This window comes from Peromyscus leucopus, chromosome 22, assembly GCF_004664715.2.
Source record: "Peromyscus leucopus breed LL Stock chromosome 22, UCI_PerLeu_2.1, whole genome shotgun sequence".
NCBI classification, from domain to species: Eukaryota; Metazoa; Chordata; class Mammalia; order Rodentia; family Cricetidae; genus Peromyscus; species Peromyscus leucopus.
In genome coordinates, this window is record NC_051081.1 from 56,234,952 (window position 1) to 56,249,989 (window position 15,038).

The window sequence follows — 15,038 nt, forward strand, 5'->3', positions numbered from 1 at the left end:
AAGACAAAAAAAAAAAAAAAAAAAAAAAAAAAAAAAAAAAGCACAGTACATAAAAAAGGAGAAATCTGGTAGATCAAGGTTCATCAAAATTTAAAAAGAAAAACCAAAACTTGACCTATACTAGGAGAACTAAATTGCTCCTTCAGACCTCTCAGGAGCAGATAACTTGTTTGGTTTTGTTTATCTGGTTTGGTTTTTGTTTCTATTCTTGAGATAGGCTCTTAGTACATATTTTAGGTCAGCCTCAAGGTAGATTCTCCTGGCCTGCCTCCCAATGACATGACTACAGACGTGTGCCAGCGCCTAGCTGACTGACTCCCACAGGCTCCCTGCCCGCCTCACTCCTGCTGGACTTAGAAGATGGCAGTGGAACTTTCTGAGCTACTGGGACTTAAGAGAGCTGATGCTGTGAGGAGCTGAGACTTCTGGGGTCCTCAGGGTAGGGCTCAAGTTTTATATGCAGGAAGGAAGTCTATTCTGGGGACCAGTGGGCCGAAATTATTATTGCACTATAGGAGTCCATGTAAATATGACCTTCTGGAACAAGAACTACCCGATTGGACAGGAGCACACCGGGGGTTGGTGAGACACTGCACAGGAATGCAAGAGCATTGAGAGCTGACAGAGTCTCCACCTCAATTGTGCTGGAGTTCCATAACTACACAGACCTGTCAGAACTCAAAACCACACCCCACAAAGGGTACGTTCTATAACATGCAAATTAATTATATCAATATGCCTTACTTTAAAAAGGTTATTTGATCCAATAATTTCACACCTAGGAAGCAATTCTAAAATCAGGAAAAATGTGGACAGAAATTGTAAATATCACATAACTTCATTCACAAGAACAAAAGTGAGAGTAGGAAGAGCACTCAGTGCTCCTGCCGAGGATCTGGGTTCAATTCCCAGGGCATGATCCCCAGTTCCAGAGGAGCCTGCCCCCAAGGGCACCTGCAGGCAAGTGGTACAGTACGCAAACTCAGGCAGATACACAGCATCCACATTTTAAACCTAGGGGCATACAAACTGTGACAAATTCACACAGCGGGTCAATATGTTTCCAAAAACTACTGATTGAAAAATGCTTCTACCATATGAAGGGAGGGGGCTAAGAACTACACATGTGCCATCTCCACTATTTAAAATGCACACACTGTTCAGTGTTAGTTTCCGTACAAATGTTACCTGATGCAGAGCACCCCCCAGCCACTAAGTATAAAACGGCCTTCACCCTCCACTACTATTACCATTCCATAACTCAGCTTTCTTCGAGATCACCCTTAGCATGACTCAGCATACCATTTACTTATTTAACCTGCTCTCCCTACCCCAGCAAAGAGAAGTGCCTGGCATACAGTAGAACCAACCCAATCTTGGTAGAATCGTGAGTTTGCCCATGCTCATCAACATGGAATGCCAGCATTTTTTACTCCCAGCAAGCCAAAACACATCCTGCATGCAAGTCACAGCTACAGCATCAAAGTGCACAATAGTTTAGACCTGGATCTCTTCAAGCTTAAAGGCTGCCTCCACTCCCCTATCTCCAGAACCTATTGCAGGCCTACGGCAAGCAGAATCTCATGAGGGAATTGTCAAGTTGAGGGACGACATAGGCACATAAAGAATGCCTCTTCTCGGGGAGGGAGGGAGGCCTTTGTCCAGACAGGCCCCTTGCCACCCTCAAGAGCATAGTCTCCACCATGAGCCGCAGGCAGGGCCAGGTAAACGATCTGTACATGTCACGCTCGAAAGATAAGCAGGGCCAGTCCAGAGCTGGACTTAAAACTGTGCCTGTCACTACGGATGATACGTAAGATGGCAGCCATCAGAGAATGACAACTTACCGACATGAACAGAGAAGGCCCCTTCCTAAGGGAACCAGTGTGGCCCTGAGTAACAACAGATCACAAAGCTACGTGGTATCCTGACCTCTCCTCACCTCTGTAAGCGCCCTTTCCCTACATTTCTGCTCATGCCTTCTAAACATTCAGGAATTCAGTGGGGGGAAAAAACTAACATTCTTCAGCAAAAGCTACAAGAGGGGATGACGCTCAAATAGAATCATAGAAAACTTAATTTAGCAGTGTATGTATACACAACCCAGAATAGAAAAAGGAGGAGGAGGAGGAGGAGGAGGAGGAGGAGGAGGAGGAGGGGAGGAGGAGGAGGAGGAGGAGGAGGAGGAGGAGGAGGAGGAGAGGAGGAGGAGGAGAAGAAGAAGAAGAAGAAGAAGAAGAAGAACCAGAACTGTAGGCATGAGTTAGGGGCCAAAACAGAAGCCTACAGGAAAGGGGTCAGGCAGAAGAAATGGAAAAGAAATGGAAGACATTAAGTTCAACAAAATAAAACACCTAATATTTGAATTTCTGGTTGAACAAATATCCAGAGACATTCTAGATGGAAAAAATAAGAGTAAGCCATGTGACTTGGAAAGAAAAATGGGTGTCAGTGTTAGGTATTGCCAAGAGCACCTATGCTTGCTACAAGCTGGAGAGGGAGAGAAAAGGGAGGGGGAGGGGGGGAGAGCACAGGAGGAGAGGCAGCACATATCTCTCCACATGCATCTGCCCCCTTCCCACCACCCAGCCTGGGCACTGACTCGGGCCACTGTGAACACTTAAGTGTCCTTAAAGAGCTGAATTGGAGCCTGATGTGGTAGCACACAGCACAAGCCTTTAACCCCTGCACCTGGGAGGCAGAGACAAGCTGATCTCTGTCAGTTCCAAGCAGACCAGGGCCACATATTAAGACACTGTCAAAGCCGGTCCGTGGTGGCGCACGCCTTTGATCCCTGCACTGGGGAGGCAGAGGCAGGCGAATCTCTGTAAGTTCGAGGCCAGCCTGGTCTACAAAGGGAGTTCCAGGACAGGCACCAAAACTACAGAGAAACCTTGTCTGGGGGTGGGTGTGGGGGGACCCTTATGGAAAGGAAAGGAAAGAAAGAAAAAGGAAGAAAAGAGGAATTCCGGAAACGAGATCCCAATGAGGAGTTTGAAAACCATTCTCAGGCTGTTTAAAACGATACTCAAACTGGTGTGCACATCATTTATTTGCAAAGCATGTCGAAAACTGTATACCGTACCCTTACCCAGAGAATCCTATCTTGGGAGACCTGTGGTGGAGCTCAGAAACAGATTTTTTTTTAACAAGGACCCAAAAATGAATCCGAAAAAGTAGCCTGTCGGGGTAAGGCTTGAGAACAAAGAAACACACCTTGCCACAGCACTTTCCAATTTTGCCTCTGCACCAGACACCCAACCGCCCTTAAAAAAAAAAAAATGTGTGAATCCTTCCTTTTAATGAAGACGTCTCGTTTTTCGTGGTACCGAAATATGAGCAGGGGCTAACCTATCAGAATCACCTCCAAGAGGCTTTCCCGCAGCCACACCCCACACACACCAAAGGAAATCTCTGAACAGCACAGAAGGCTGCATTTTTAGCAAGCGTCCTCTAGGGAGCAGAGAGCTCCACATACAGTTATTAACAAGAAAAATGTTCTAAAACGGCTTAAATCTTTCAATACGTGAAGACAAGCTGGGGGAAAGAAAGAAAAGAAAAATACAAATCCCTCCACTGCTGGCTGACAAAGCAAACATGGACGCGTCCTAAGCAGGGGTGTTTTGCAAGGCGTTTTTAAAAGCCCAGCCCGGGACAATGGGGCCGTGGGTTCCGCGACAAGAGCGCAGAAGAAAACAACACCATCTCCTCCCCGTACAGCCAAAAGAAACGGGGACGGTCAGCCTGGGCGGCACCTGCGGAGGGGACTCACGAGCTGGAGCCGATGATGGGTGTGACAGCCAGGAAAGCAGCCTGGGCCCGGAGTCCCCGCCAGTGCCGGCCTGTGCCCACCGGTGCCCGCCGCCCCGGAGCGCCCGCGTTCCGCTTCCGGACCGCAGAGACCTCGCCCTCAGAGCCCCCGACGGCCCGCAGCAGCCTCGGGTCACCCGCCCTCTCCCCCGTGCCGCCCACAGGCTCGCCCGCTCGCCCGCCCCGGACCCTCCGCTGCCCTCCCTCCCCCGGCCTCGCCGCTCCCCACCCCCAGCACTGACCGTGTCACAGCCTGGCCGAGGACGGCGCCCTCGGCTCGGCAGAACCGGCTCGCCGCGCCGCCGCGGACCTTGTCAGAGGACACGACGCCCGGAGCGCGCAGCCACCAGCACGGTGCCCGTACCACGCCCGGCGGCCATGTTCCGGAGGACGCTCAGGAACTGACAGGTCACGTGGGGCGCGCGGTGGGCGGGGCTGAGGAGGCTCCGCCTCCCGGAGGGCGGGGTAGGAGGAGCGGCAGGTGCTTCCCGGAGGCGCGGGACACCTTTCCTCTTTTTAGAAGGGACGGATTTAGCTCAGTGGTAGAGCGCTCACCTGGGAAGCGCAAGGCCATGGGTTCGGTCCTCGCCTCCAGGGGAAAAAAAAAAAAAAGAAGGGATGGAGACTTTGATTGGTTGATTTGTGCTTAGATGTTCTATTGGTTTTGTCTGAGACAGAATCAAGTAGCCCAGGCAGGCCTCAAACTCACTATGTAGCCAAGGATGACCTTCAGCTCCAGATCCTGCCCCCACCTCCCAGCCGACCTGTGCCAGCCACCACACCCAGCTAAAGGCGTGTATTTTTCACAAGTGCTCCAGGCGATATTTTTCCCTGTCATTCACTTTTTATGAAAGTCGACTTACAACCCATGCCTGGCAGAATAAGCAGTCATTCAGAGAAATAAACCACAATTACAGCTTTGGAAGCGACTGCCTACTCTCGCCAACGAAGGCAGCTCAGTTCCACCTTCTGGGGCCCCGGAGGCAGATGTCTGCGACTTACATTCTCCATTATCTCAAGAGTGCTCTGCCTCTGAACCCTCCTCCCTCCAGCTCTCTGAGGACCCACCCTCTCCCCCAGGGCCCCTCCCACCTCTGCAGAAAGTGTCTCTGGAAGGTCACCGAATGCCATGTCCACCTCCGCTGGGCACCATCAGCAACCCCATCCTGGCAATGTTTCCTTCGCAGGGCCTTGTAACACCAACTTCCTGGTCTTTTCCCCACGCATGGTGCTCCTTCCTAGGTACCACCTGCCTTAATTAGTTCCCAGCTCCAGAGTTCTACCCACCATCAGTCTCATTCCCCTCCTCACCCGATATGACTGATTTAGCTACTTTCAGGGGACCCGGCTTGCTCCAGGCCCTCCAGGAAGTTGGACGTTATCTCACAGAACACCACATAGTGTCTAACCAGCCCATCGCCTGACTTTACTTGTGTTCATCACTCAGATCTATTTCAAAGCTTTGGAAGCTCCCCCGCAGGACTGTCCAGTCTCCCAGCTTCTCCCCCTGCCCCCACCCCTCAGAACTCTAAGCGTTTCTCAAACTCTTCAGTAGGCTTTCTCTTCTGCAGAGTCCGTTCCCCACGGCACTTGTAGGGGAGCTCTTGGAAGGCTTGCCCCCACTCTCCTTGCCTCTGTTCCGCCTGCCTTCCCCTCCAACCCTGCCACCCCAGCCCGAGGCTGGCCAGTGTTTTCTGTAATATAGACAGGAAAGGGATAGGTCACCCCCCACCCCTGACTTGGGGGTGCACATCTTTGCTCCCAGCACTCAGGAGGCAGAGGCAGGTAGATCTCTGTGGGTTAGAAGTTGGCCTGGTCCGCATGGTGAGACCCTGTCTCAAAAGAACCAAAAGGTGGAGGAAGTGAAAAAAAGGGGGCGGGGGGCAGGCGGCACTCGGGAGGCAGAGCCAGGTGGATCTCTGTGAATCTAAGGCCAGCCTGGTCTACAGAGTGAGTTCCAGGACAGGCACCAAAACAACACAGAGAAACCATGTCTCAAAAAAAACAAAAAAGAAAGAAAAAAAGAAAGAAAGAAAGGAAAGAAGGAAGGAAGGAAGGAAGGAAAGAAAAGAAAAGAAAAGAAAAAAGGAAGCAATGGAGGGGTGAGCTGTTATCAGTGGCTGGGTGGGAGGGGTCATTGATAAAAATCTCACTAAAGAGAAATAAATGATGAGAGAAAGTGGTTCCTGTGGCCTTGGGGGCTCCCCCGGGGACTCACATTTGTGAGAAAGGGTTTTTACAGGACCCAGACCCTAGCCTTCCACTCAAGCTTCCCAGACCCTCCTCCAAGTAACCATGCTCCAGCAGAGGAGTGAGTGGATTAATGGGGGAGCTTCCACAAGCAGAACACCGGCTTCGGACAGGTCCAGGCTCATGCCTACCTACAGGGGAGTCCTGCCTCCCGAGGGGAAACCAGAATGGGTGGCAAGCCCAACCCACTGTCTGCCTTTGGGGACCCCGGAACACAGCACCAAATGAGGTAGGCAGAAGAGCAGAGTCCACAACTGAGGGTCACCCAGGCCCTGTAGAAAGAACCACATTAGGAATTCTCGGTGAGGAAGGTGGCAGACTAGATCTCAGCCTCAGACACAAGTCCTGCTCTCGGGATCTCTGTGTCTCCTCTCATGAAAACCAAATCCCTGGGAACATCCAGGGGGCACATCGCTCTTCCCTGGGGCTCTTTTGGGAAGCACTGTGGTTAGGAATGGGAGGCTCGGGTGCCAGGATGCAGGCCCAGCTAAGTGAGGAGAGGCAAGGGAGGCTGAGAATGCATTCCAACATTCATGAAACCAGCCCCTGCCCTGGGCAGGCAGGTCTTCATTTGAGGAGGGGAGGCAAACCTCTTAGATTTTTAAAAACGTGAAAACAGACATTTCCACAATAAAACAAGAATTTTAATGACTTAAAAATGACTAGATAGGGCTGGAGAGATGGCTCAGCAGTTAAGAGCACTGGCTGCTCTTCCAGAGGTCCTGAGTTCAATTCCAAGCACCTACATGGTGGCTCACAACCATCTGTAATGAAATCTGATGCCCTCTTCTGGCCTGCAGGCAGAACACTGTGTGCATAATAGATAGATAGATAGATAGATAGATAGATAGATAGATAGATAGATAGATAGATAGATAGATAATGACTAGATAGCACCAGACAAAAGTTATGAGCAAAGAAAAAGCATTCAGAATATGGTGGAGGTCTGGAGAGGTAAGGAGGCGGCAGTATTTGCAGGGCAGACCTGGGTGAAGCAGGGCTAATCTGCGAGCTTCTGTCCATCACGTCCTGCCTCAGAGGAAGGTTACTCTGACTCAGAGAAAAGTTCCACGTTGACCACAAGTATTTGCGGGCCCTGCCACATGCCGCCGGCTCCTTCCACACCGTGGCCCCTCACACCCGATCTTGCAATGGAACTACTGCAGAACTAAGACGTTTCCGCCTGTTTTGTCTCAAGGGCACGCCCCTTCCAGTGTTCTCTGGTCTTTCTCAGGTTCATGTAGCCTGCCTAGATCTTTCCGAGGAACGTACCCTAAGGGTTTTTCTCTGGACTCACTCAACACCCCAAGACTCTGAATCACGGACTTGGAGAATCTGGCTTACCTCCTTGTCATGTGCTTTTATGTAGAAGGAAAAATAGGCATTATCTTCCCAGTCCTGGCCGTGCTCTCCACCAAAGCTGTAATTTAATTGCTCTTGGGTCCTTTTTCCACAGCATCAGCATACCTGCCTGATGACGTCAGCTATCCAGTTTGTCTTCGTGGCTTCATAATTTCATCGTCTAGCACATTTTCCACAGAAATCTCAACATGTTTTGCACACCAGGTTGCTCCGAAAGTGTTCTTTCTTGGCTGGTATGATAGCTCATACTTGTAATTCCAATACTTAGAGGAGACTGAGGCAGGAGGATTGCTGTCAGTTCAAGGCCAGCCTCATCTACAGTGTTATTCTTCTATGGTTATAAAGTAAACATGTGCAGCTACAGAGAGAGCTCAGCCCTTCAGAGTACTGGTTGTTCTTGCCAAGAACCTGAGTTTGGTTCCCAGCACCCACATTGGTGGGCTGACAGCTGCCTATAAATTCCAGATGGGGGCAGATGTGACTTCCTTCCTTTCCTGGTACCCACACCCACTCCCCCCACCCCAGTAGAGTTAAAAAAATATATAAAGCCAGGTGGCAGTGGTGCATACCTTTGATCCCAGCACTCAGGAGGCAAAGCCAGGGGGATCTCTGTGAGTTCATGGCCAGCCTGGTCTACAGAGCAAGATCCAGGACAGGCACCAAAACTACACAGAGAAACCCTGTCTCAAAAAACCAAAATTAAATAAATATATATACATATATATAATATTTTTAAAGCAAATAAAAAGAATATGCGTTTGTTACAAAGAATTCGAAAAATACGTAAAAATCTAAAGGGTCAGCTTCCCTTCCATTACCAGTTGTAAGTCTCTGGCTCCTTAATCAGAGATGAGAAGCATAAACTTGGGTTGGGGATTTAGCTCAGTGGTAGAGTGCTTGCCTAGCAAGCTCAAGGCCCTGGGTTCGAGCCTCAGCTCAAAAGAGAGAGAGAGAGAGAGAGAGAGAGAGAGAGAGAGAGAGAGAGAGAGAGAGAGAGAAGCATAAACTTAATTGATGCTCTGAACAGTGTTGAAGAGAAGAGTGGTATTGGAGGCTGTGATAGTTAACATGAACTACCACAGGACCTAGAGTCACCCAAGAGACAAATCTCTGAGGATGTCTATGAGAAAGTTTCTAGCTTGGGTTCATTGAGCTTCGGAAGCCCCATCCTAGACTTGGGTAGCTCAGTCACAGGCTGGAGTCCCATCAAGTGACCTGAACATCGGCACTCCTCACTTCCTGCTTCCCGGCTGCTGATGGACATGGCCAGCTGCTTCAAGCCCTGCTTCCCTTGGACTGTGAGCGGAAATAAACCCCTCCTTCCTTCTAAGTCGCCTTGGTTGGGTATTTTGTCGTGGCAGTAGGAAAGTAGTGGGGTGCTCTGGGGATGTTTGCCTTGATGAGTGATGGACGGTCGCTGATGAAGTTACTTTTGTGCCACTATGATAAGACATCTGACACAAACCTTAAGACAGGGAGGATTTGTTTTGACTCGCAGATTTGAGGGGCTTGGCCTCATAGTTTAGGCAGAACTTCATGATACTGTAAACATATGGTGTTGTATACTTCTAAGCAGACAAGCAGAGAGAATGGAATACAGGAAGAGACCAGGGTAAGATATAGCCCCTAGAGATATACCCTTGGAGATCCATTTCTGTGGTGGTATTTTGTTTGTGATCTAACAAATGAAGCTCGGCTGAAGATGAGAGTGCAGACCTAAGTCACTAGTTAACCACAGAGGCCGGGCAGTGGTGGCACACACCTTTAATCCCAGCACTCAGGAGGCAGAGGCAGAGGCAAACTGATCTCTGTGAGTTCAAGGCCACCCTGGGCTACACAAAATTGGTCCAGTCTAAAAGAGAAAGAGAGCCAGGCAGTGGTGGCACACATCTTTGATCCTAGCACTCGGGTTCTCATGCTTTTAATGCCAGAACTAGGGAGGTGGAGACGGGAGGTGATATGGCTGGGCAGAGAGAGGAATATAAGGCAAGAAGAGATAGGAGCTCACATCCCTTTTGGCCAAGGACTTTGTAGAGGTGAGAACTAGTGGCTGGCTGCTCTGCTTCTCTGATCTTTCAGCTTTCACCCTGATATCTGACTCCGGGTTTTTATTAAGACCGATTAAAATCCATGCTACACACTTCCTCCAACTAGGCCCCACCTCCTGCCTTCCACCCCACCCCCTTCCAATAATTCCTACTTACAGGAGGATGTGTGAGACCCCAGAGCAGTCATATCACTGAAGAGTCTCACCCCAGCATGGATGATGACTTCCCCACAGCTGCAGATAGAGTCCCTGCTTCAGTTACTCTTCCACATTCTGGACATTCCACCACCTCCACAAGCTCCTGGGGCAGAGCAACATTCACCTGGCGGATCTCAGGAGAGGGTCTGATAAGGGACTCCGTTCTAACAATGGGCCTGACCTCCAGGCTCCCTTTTGGGTCACAGCTGCTCTGATGAAGATGGCAATGATCATCATGTTCACACACTGTGTTCTACAATCTGGCAAACGACTGGAGTGAATGTGTGGTTCCATATAAAACATCCATGTCACAGCCAAAGCAGCATAACAAAGGAGTTAGGTCTCACCTAAGAGTAAGCACTAAGCACACTAAGGCTCACCAAGCCAAACTCTTAATGGAGCCCAATGTCAGGAGCCTGTAGGCACTGCCCTCTCTCTTGGCGCCCCTACACTGACTCAGAAAGTCAGGTGACAGTCACCCAGCAGCTTCACTGTATTGGATGCGCCCTGAATTTTTCCATGACCTCCTTTATTATTCTGCATAAGAGCAAATAAAAGCTTTAATTCATGCTATCTGTCAGCGTCCTCATGACCTGCCAAAGAAAATCACTTTCAGGAAATTATGCCCAGCAATACAAGGAGCAAGGATAAGAGCAAACTCCTCATCCCCTCCTGCTTTCCAGGTTTCTGTTTCCAGAAACTTCCTGTTTCCACGAGTTAAAATGGAGTCCAGTGAGCATGTGGTTGATTTAGTCTGATATCACTCCATCCACTGTTTCTTTTCTCCTTATTGTTGGTTCTCAACCTGTGGGTTGGGACCCATTGCCAGGGGGTGCGAGGGTGGGGGGGTGGGGGATGGGGGGGGGGGGGGGGGGGGTGTTAAATAGCCCTTTCACAGGGGTCACAGATATTTACATTATGGTTCATCACAGTAGCAAAATTGCAGATATGAAGTAGCAATGAAAATAACTTTATGGTTGGAGATCACCACAACATGAGGGTCGCAGCGTTAGGAAGGTTGAGAACCACTGCTCTAAGTAAACATGAATAAAAAGAGGCATAAAATATGCTCAGTTTAAAATGAAGTTTCAGAATTGTTTTGTAAAATTCATCTTTATCAATAACAAAAACTGGAAAGGAATGGAACAAGATAGTAATGTAGGTTACCACTGGTGGGGGTTAGGCACATTTTGTTTCTTTTATTTACTTGAGTGCATTTTATTCCCCATGTCAAGGTCAGCATAAATTAAAAGGGGAGAGACAACTGACAGAATACCCCTAATAGGAGGGTCTGGGTAGAAAGCAGGTCATCTTGTCTCCAGACATGTTCAGCCCTAGTCTGTTTCAGCATGCTGAAGGGTTCCTAAAATCCATCCAGCTTTGTTGTTTGTATGACTGCAGAATCTCTTTGCATCAATAAGTGAATGTTCTGTCAATTTAGCAGGCACAGAATGATCACTTTTCTACGTGCTTCTCCTTATGCCAAGCCCAGAAATTTAATTGTTTCAAGTGGTCCCCATGTTTAAATATGACCTCCGAGAAGCAATTTGGACTAAATTTGCCATGAGTTATAGAAATTTTGGGAATTATAGCCAGACAGCAACCATGGCTAGTCAGGAGTAATGGAAGCCCTTGGCAGTGGGAGGGTCAGGGCTCCTGGTGTCAGTCCGATTTAAGTATCACATCATTTCCATCAATTCAGATGACTCTGTCTTTACCCCTTGACCCCCTCCTTTGTTGGTAATGTCCCTTTCGTTGTTCACATTACAAATATGTATCTTAGTAATTATAGCACGGAGTCAGTATACACACACAGGAGAACTGAGCTTGGCCCCCAAGCACATTCCTCAGAGGGCGAACGGTATCCTGATGACACAGCCGTCCAGCGGGCAGAGGACGGAGAGGGAATTTGGTATAAGGGAGCTGAACAAAAGGGGAGGAGAGGGATGCATGGCCCTCCCTGGGTGAGGAAGTACAAGGTGAGCCTGTGTGTGCTGAGAGGCAAGAGGCACCCATGGAGGCACACAGGGGTCACCTGGGCACTTTGCTACAGGAGCTCAAGACATTAAGATCCTATTTCGGAGAATGGTCTCATTTCTAAAGCAAGAAAATCCAAACCTGTTTTGTGGCTTTAAAGGACATCTTCCAGGGGCGGGGGATGGAGCTCAGTTGGTAGGGTGGTTGCCTAGCAGGCAGGAATATGGAATACCCAGGGGTCTGGGGGATTTTGCTACATTGGGTGTAGGATATCTGAGGGAAAAAAATCTACATATACTATGCTCTTATGTCTGTTAACTTTACTCCTCTAAGACAAAATTCTATCAATACAGCTACAGCTCCATCAGACATTTAGGACAAGAATAAATCTAGACATACCAAGCTCTTTGTCTGTCTACTTTATTTCTCTGGGATGAAATCCTGTCTCCATAGCTTCAGTTCCGTCTGGTTCCCTCTCATAGTCCTGCTAATGACTAAGCTCTTATGCTTCCAGCCTCATCTTTGTCCTGTTTCCTTGTTCTCCATCTCTACTCTCTACTCTTGGCTCTCAGAAAACTCTACCTGAGATCTGCTTACCCTCTACGGGACCTCTGTCTTCCTCTCTTTTTTCTCACCATGTCATTCTGTCTTCTCTACAAAAAAACCTCTGTCTTCTCTCTCTGGCCATGCAGTTTTCTGCCTCCTCAGGAATGTTCCTCCACCCTACCTTCTGCCTTGATATGTAAAAACCTCTTTTGTTCTCAGTCAGTTGCTCTGGAGAGCCATGGGAGGTGGAGGAGTTAGAAACCTAGAAGTTCAGCGGGGTCTGGAAATATTTGGGCACCTAAGAATTTCATAGTAGAAAGCAGCTGAGATATTAAAGGCTGAATAGCACCAAATAGTCATAATAAATGGCTTGCCTTTTGACAGACTTTTGGCCAAAGTATAGCTTTAATACACAGCTGAATCTCTATAATATATTCTTGCGGCCCAAAAGATAGGAACCCTGGGTTGGATCCTGGGACCATATAAACTGGGTGTGGTGAGAATGTGCAAGCTTCCAGAGCGATGGCATGGACTGGGGTCTACTTTTAGATGCACTGAGTTAGAGGTGCTGTTGTTCCAGGTAGCGACATTGAGCAGGTGTATACCCACTGGGTAATGGAGAAGAAGATAGGCTAAGCAAGACAGGGAAAGGTGTGTGTGTGTGTGTGTGGTGTGTGTGTGTGTGTGTGTGTGTGTGTGTGTGTGTGTGTGTGTGTTGCAGGGAGGGAAGGATGGTGTAGCCCAGACTATAAGAGAGGTATAGGGAAGAGGAGCAGAAGTGAGAACAACTATCCAGAGATGCCTGGAGAGAAGCAAGAGGCAGCTGCAGAAACCTAGAAAGAATATCCATGTATGAACATGCTTAAAAGAAGCCATCAAGTGAGACTGGAAACCGATGGGTTCCTCAACAAAAAGACCCAAAATAAGCCTTGTAGGAGGGGCTCAGGTAAAAAGATCGGAGGCACTGTGCTGACCAATGTAAACCCTGGGGGGCAGGGGTCACAAGACAGGTTTCTATTGCTTGCTAGCCATCTTGTTCCCTCCCAACCCCCCCAGGAGAGAAACTTGACTCCTAGGCCATGTGAATTAACATCCTCTTGGAGGTAATGACTCAGGCATTACAGAGCTCAACTTCCCACAGCCTCCAGGGTGCCAGCACAGCTCACTTGCCCAATAGATAGCCAGCAACTAAGTTCCAATTGTAAACTTTGCTTATATGCTCCTGTGTTCATGATGTAAAAATGGTGGATGGACAGAGCTGGAGAAATTACTCAGCACATAAGAGCGCCTCATAACGGATCCCAACACCCATATCATATAACAAGCACCCACAGAAGAAGACAGGTGTCCTGCTATGGCCTAGGACCTCATCTCCGGGCAGGGGGTGGGGTGGAGTAGGGGCGGGGCAATGGGGTGGGAGGTGGAACGGGAAGATCACTGAAGCTTGCTGGCTTCCAACCTAGCCAAGAAGGCAGGAACCCAGGATTCAGGGAGAGATCTCGTCTCAAAGGAACAAAAGAAAGTGGTGGAGGACAACACTCAGCATTCTTTTCTGGGATGCACATGTGTGCACTACACACACACACTTTGAAGAAAAGAGACAGCAACCAGGGATAACGTCCCTGGAGTATGTACAGCATGTCTGCCTTTGTCTTGCTGAGCCTTCCAGACCTGCTCCCTGCTGGCCTACGATGCCATGTCTTGCTCTCGAGGTTGTGACAGACTCAAGCATAAAACAAAGCATCCCTACACAATAAGAGAGACACAGGGTAAAAGATTTCACCAGTAAAGAAAAAAATGCAGTAGTTAATGACTTTAAGACCCGAAGCTGATATCTGGCTCCACCCACAAGCTGACCAAACTAGCACAACCTATAGTTTGGGCTCACTACACCTAGGACGGCTGGAGGAGTAAACAAGCATACGGGGGACTCCCAGGGACACTCTTAGGTTCTGAGGAGGGAGAGACTAGACAGGCAGTCTGTTGTTTTTTTGTTTCTGTGACAAATATACCCCACCAAAAGCAATTTGAGGAAGGCTTATTATGGCTTTATTTTGAGGGCACGGTGTGTCCCAGCAGGGAGGCAATTCCAGGATCCCAGCCCATGACATGGTGCTGCCCACATCAGAGTGGGTGTTCCTCAAGACATGGCCAGAGGTATGCCTCTCTTAGGTGGTTTCAAATCGTGTCAGGCTGACAAAGATTAGTCATCACAGGGTAGGCAGGCCTTGTGAGCAATACTCTTTTTCTGGAAAGCGAGGCTGGCGTGCAGAGCCGTGGTAGGACACTGGCCTAGCATGGACAAGGCCCTGCAGCCCATCCCTAGCCCTGGAGAAAAACAGGACTGTCCTGTGGTAAAAGCAGGAACATCTGTTCAAACTGAACAGCTGTCGTGCAGGTTTATTCTATACCCACAGGCTTGAGCTTCTTTAGAACAGCGGACGGCTGAACAATTGCCCCGCTGCTCCTGATTCTAACTGGGGGAAAAGTTACTGTTAAGTAGGTCAGCACCTTGCTGGCAGCATAAATCTTCTCAGCTCCCGCTGTTCCTAGTCTACCGCGGCTAACACACTACAGAATCCTTGACCTAGCTTTTCTTTCTTCCTCCCGCTGGGCACTTATCCCAGCATCTCAGTCCAGCAAAGAGGTGCCGAGGAGGCCCTTCTGGAAGTACCCACACTCCCCCAGCTCTGCCTCCTTCCCCCGCTGCACAGGCACTCTGTGCAGAGGTGGGGGTGCAGAGGTGGGGGTAGGGCTCTAAGGCTGCACTCAGGATGCTATACACCATTGCTCATCCAAGACAAGCGAAGCGATCTGGTCTCCTTGGCCCAGCTCTTGGACAGCAACT

At 49.1% G+C, this 15,038-nt stretch overlaps 1 protein-coding gene across 11 annotated transcripts in view; it reads right to left on the reverse strand.

Moving 5' to 3' along the window:
* Kidins220 (kinase D interacting substrate 220) overlaps positions 1 to 4,216 on the reverse strand; it is a 90,765-nt gene extending 86,549 nt beyond the window's left edge. For all 11 annotated transcript variants that reach the window (XM_028893736.2, XM_028893735.2, XM_028893734.2 and 8 more), the window contains exon 1: positions 4,053 to 4,216. The gene's annotated coding sequence lies outside the window, so the exon portion shown is untranslated. The remainder of the gene's footprint in view (positions 1 to 4,052) is intronic.
* Between the last annotated feature and the right edge of the window lie 10,822 nt (positions 4,217 to 15,038).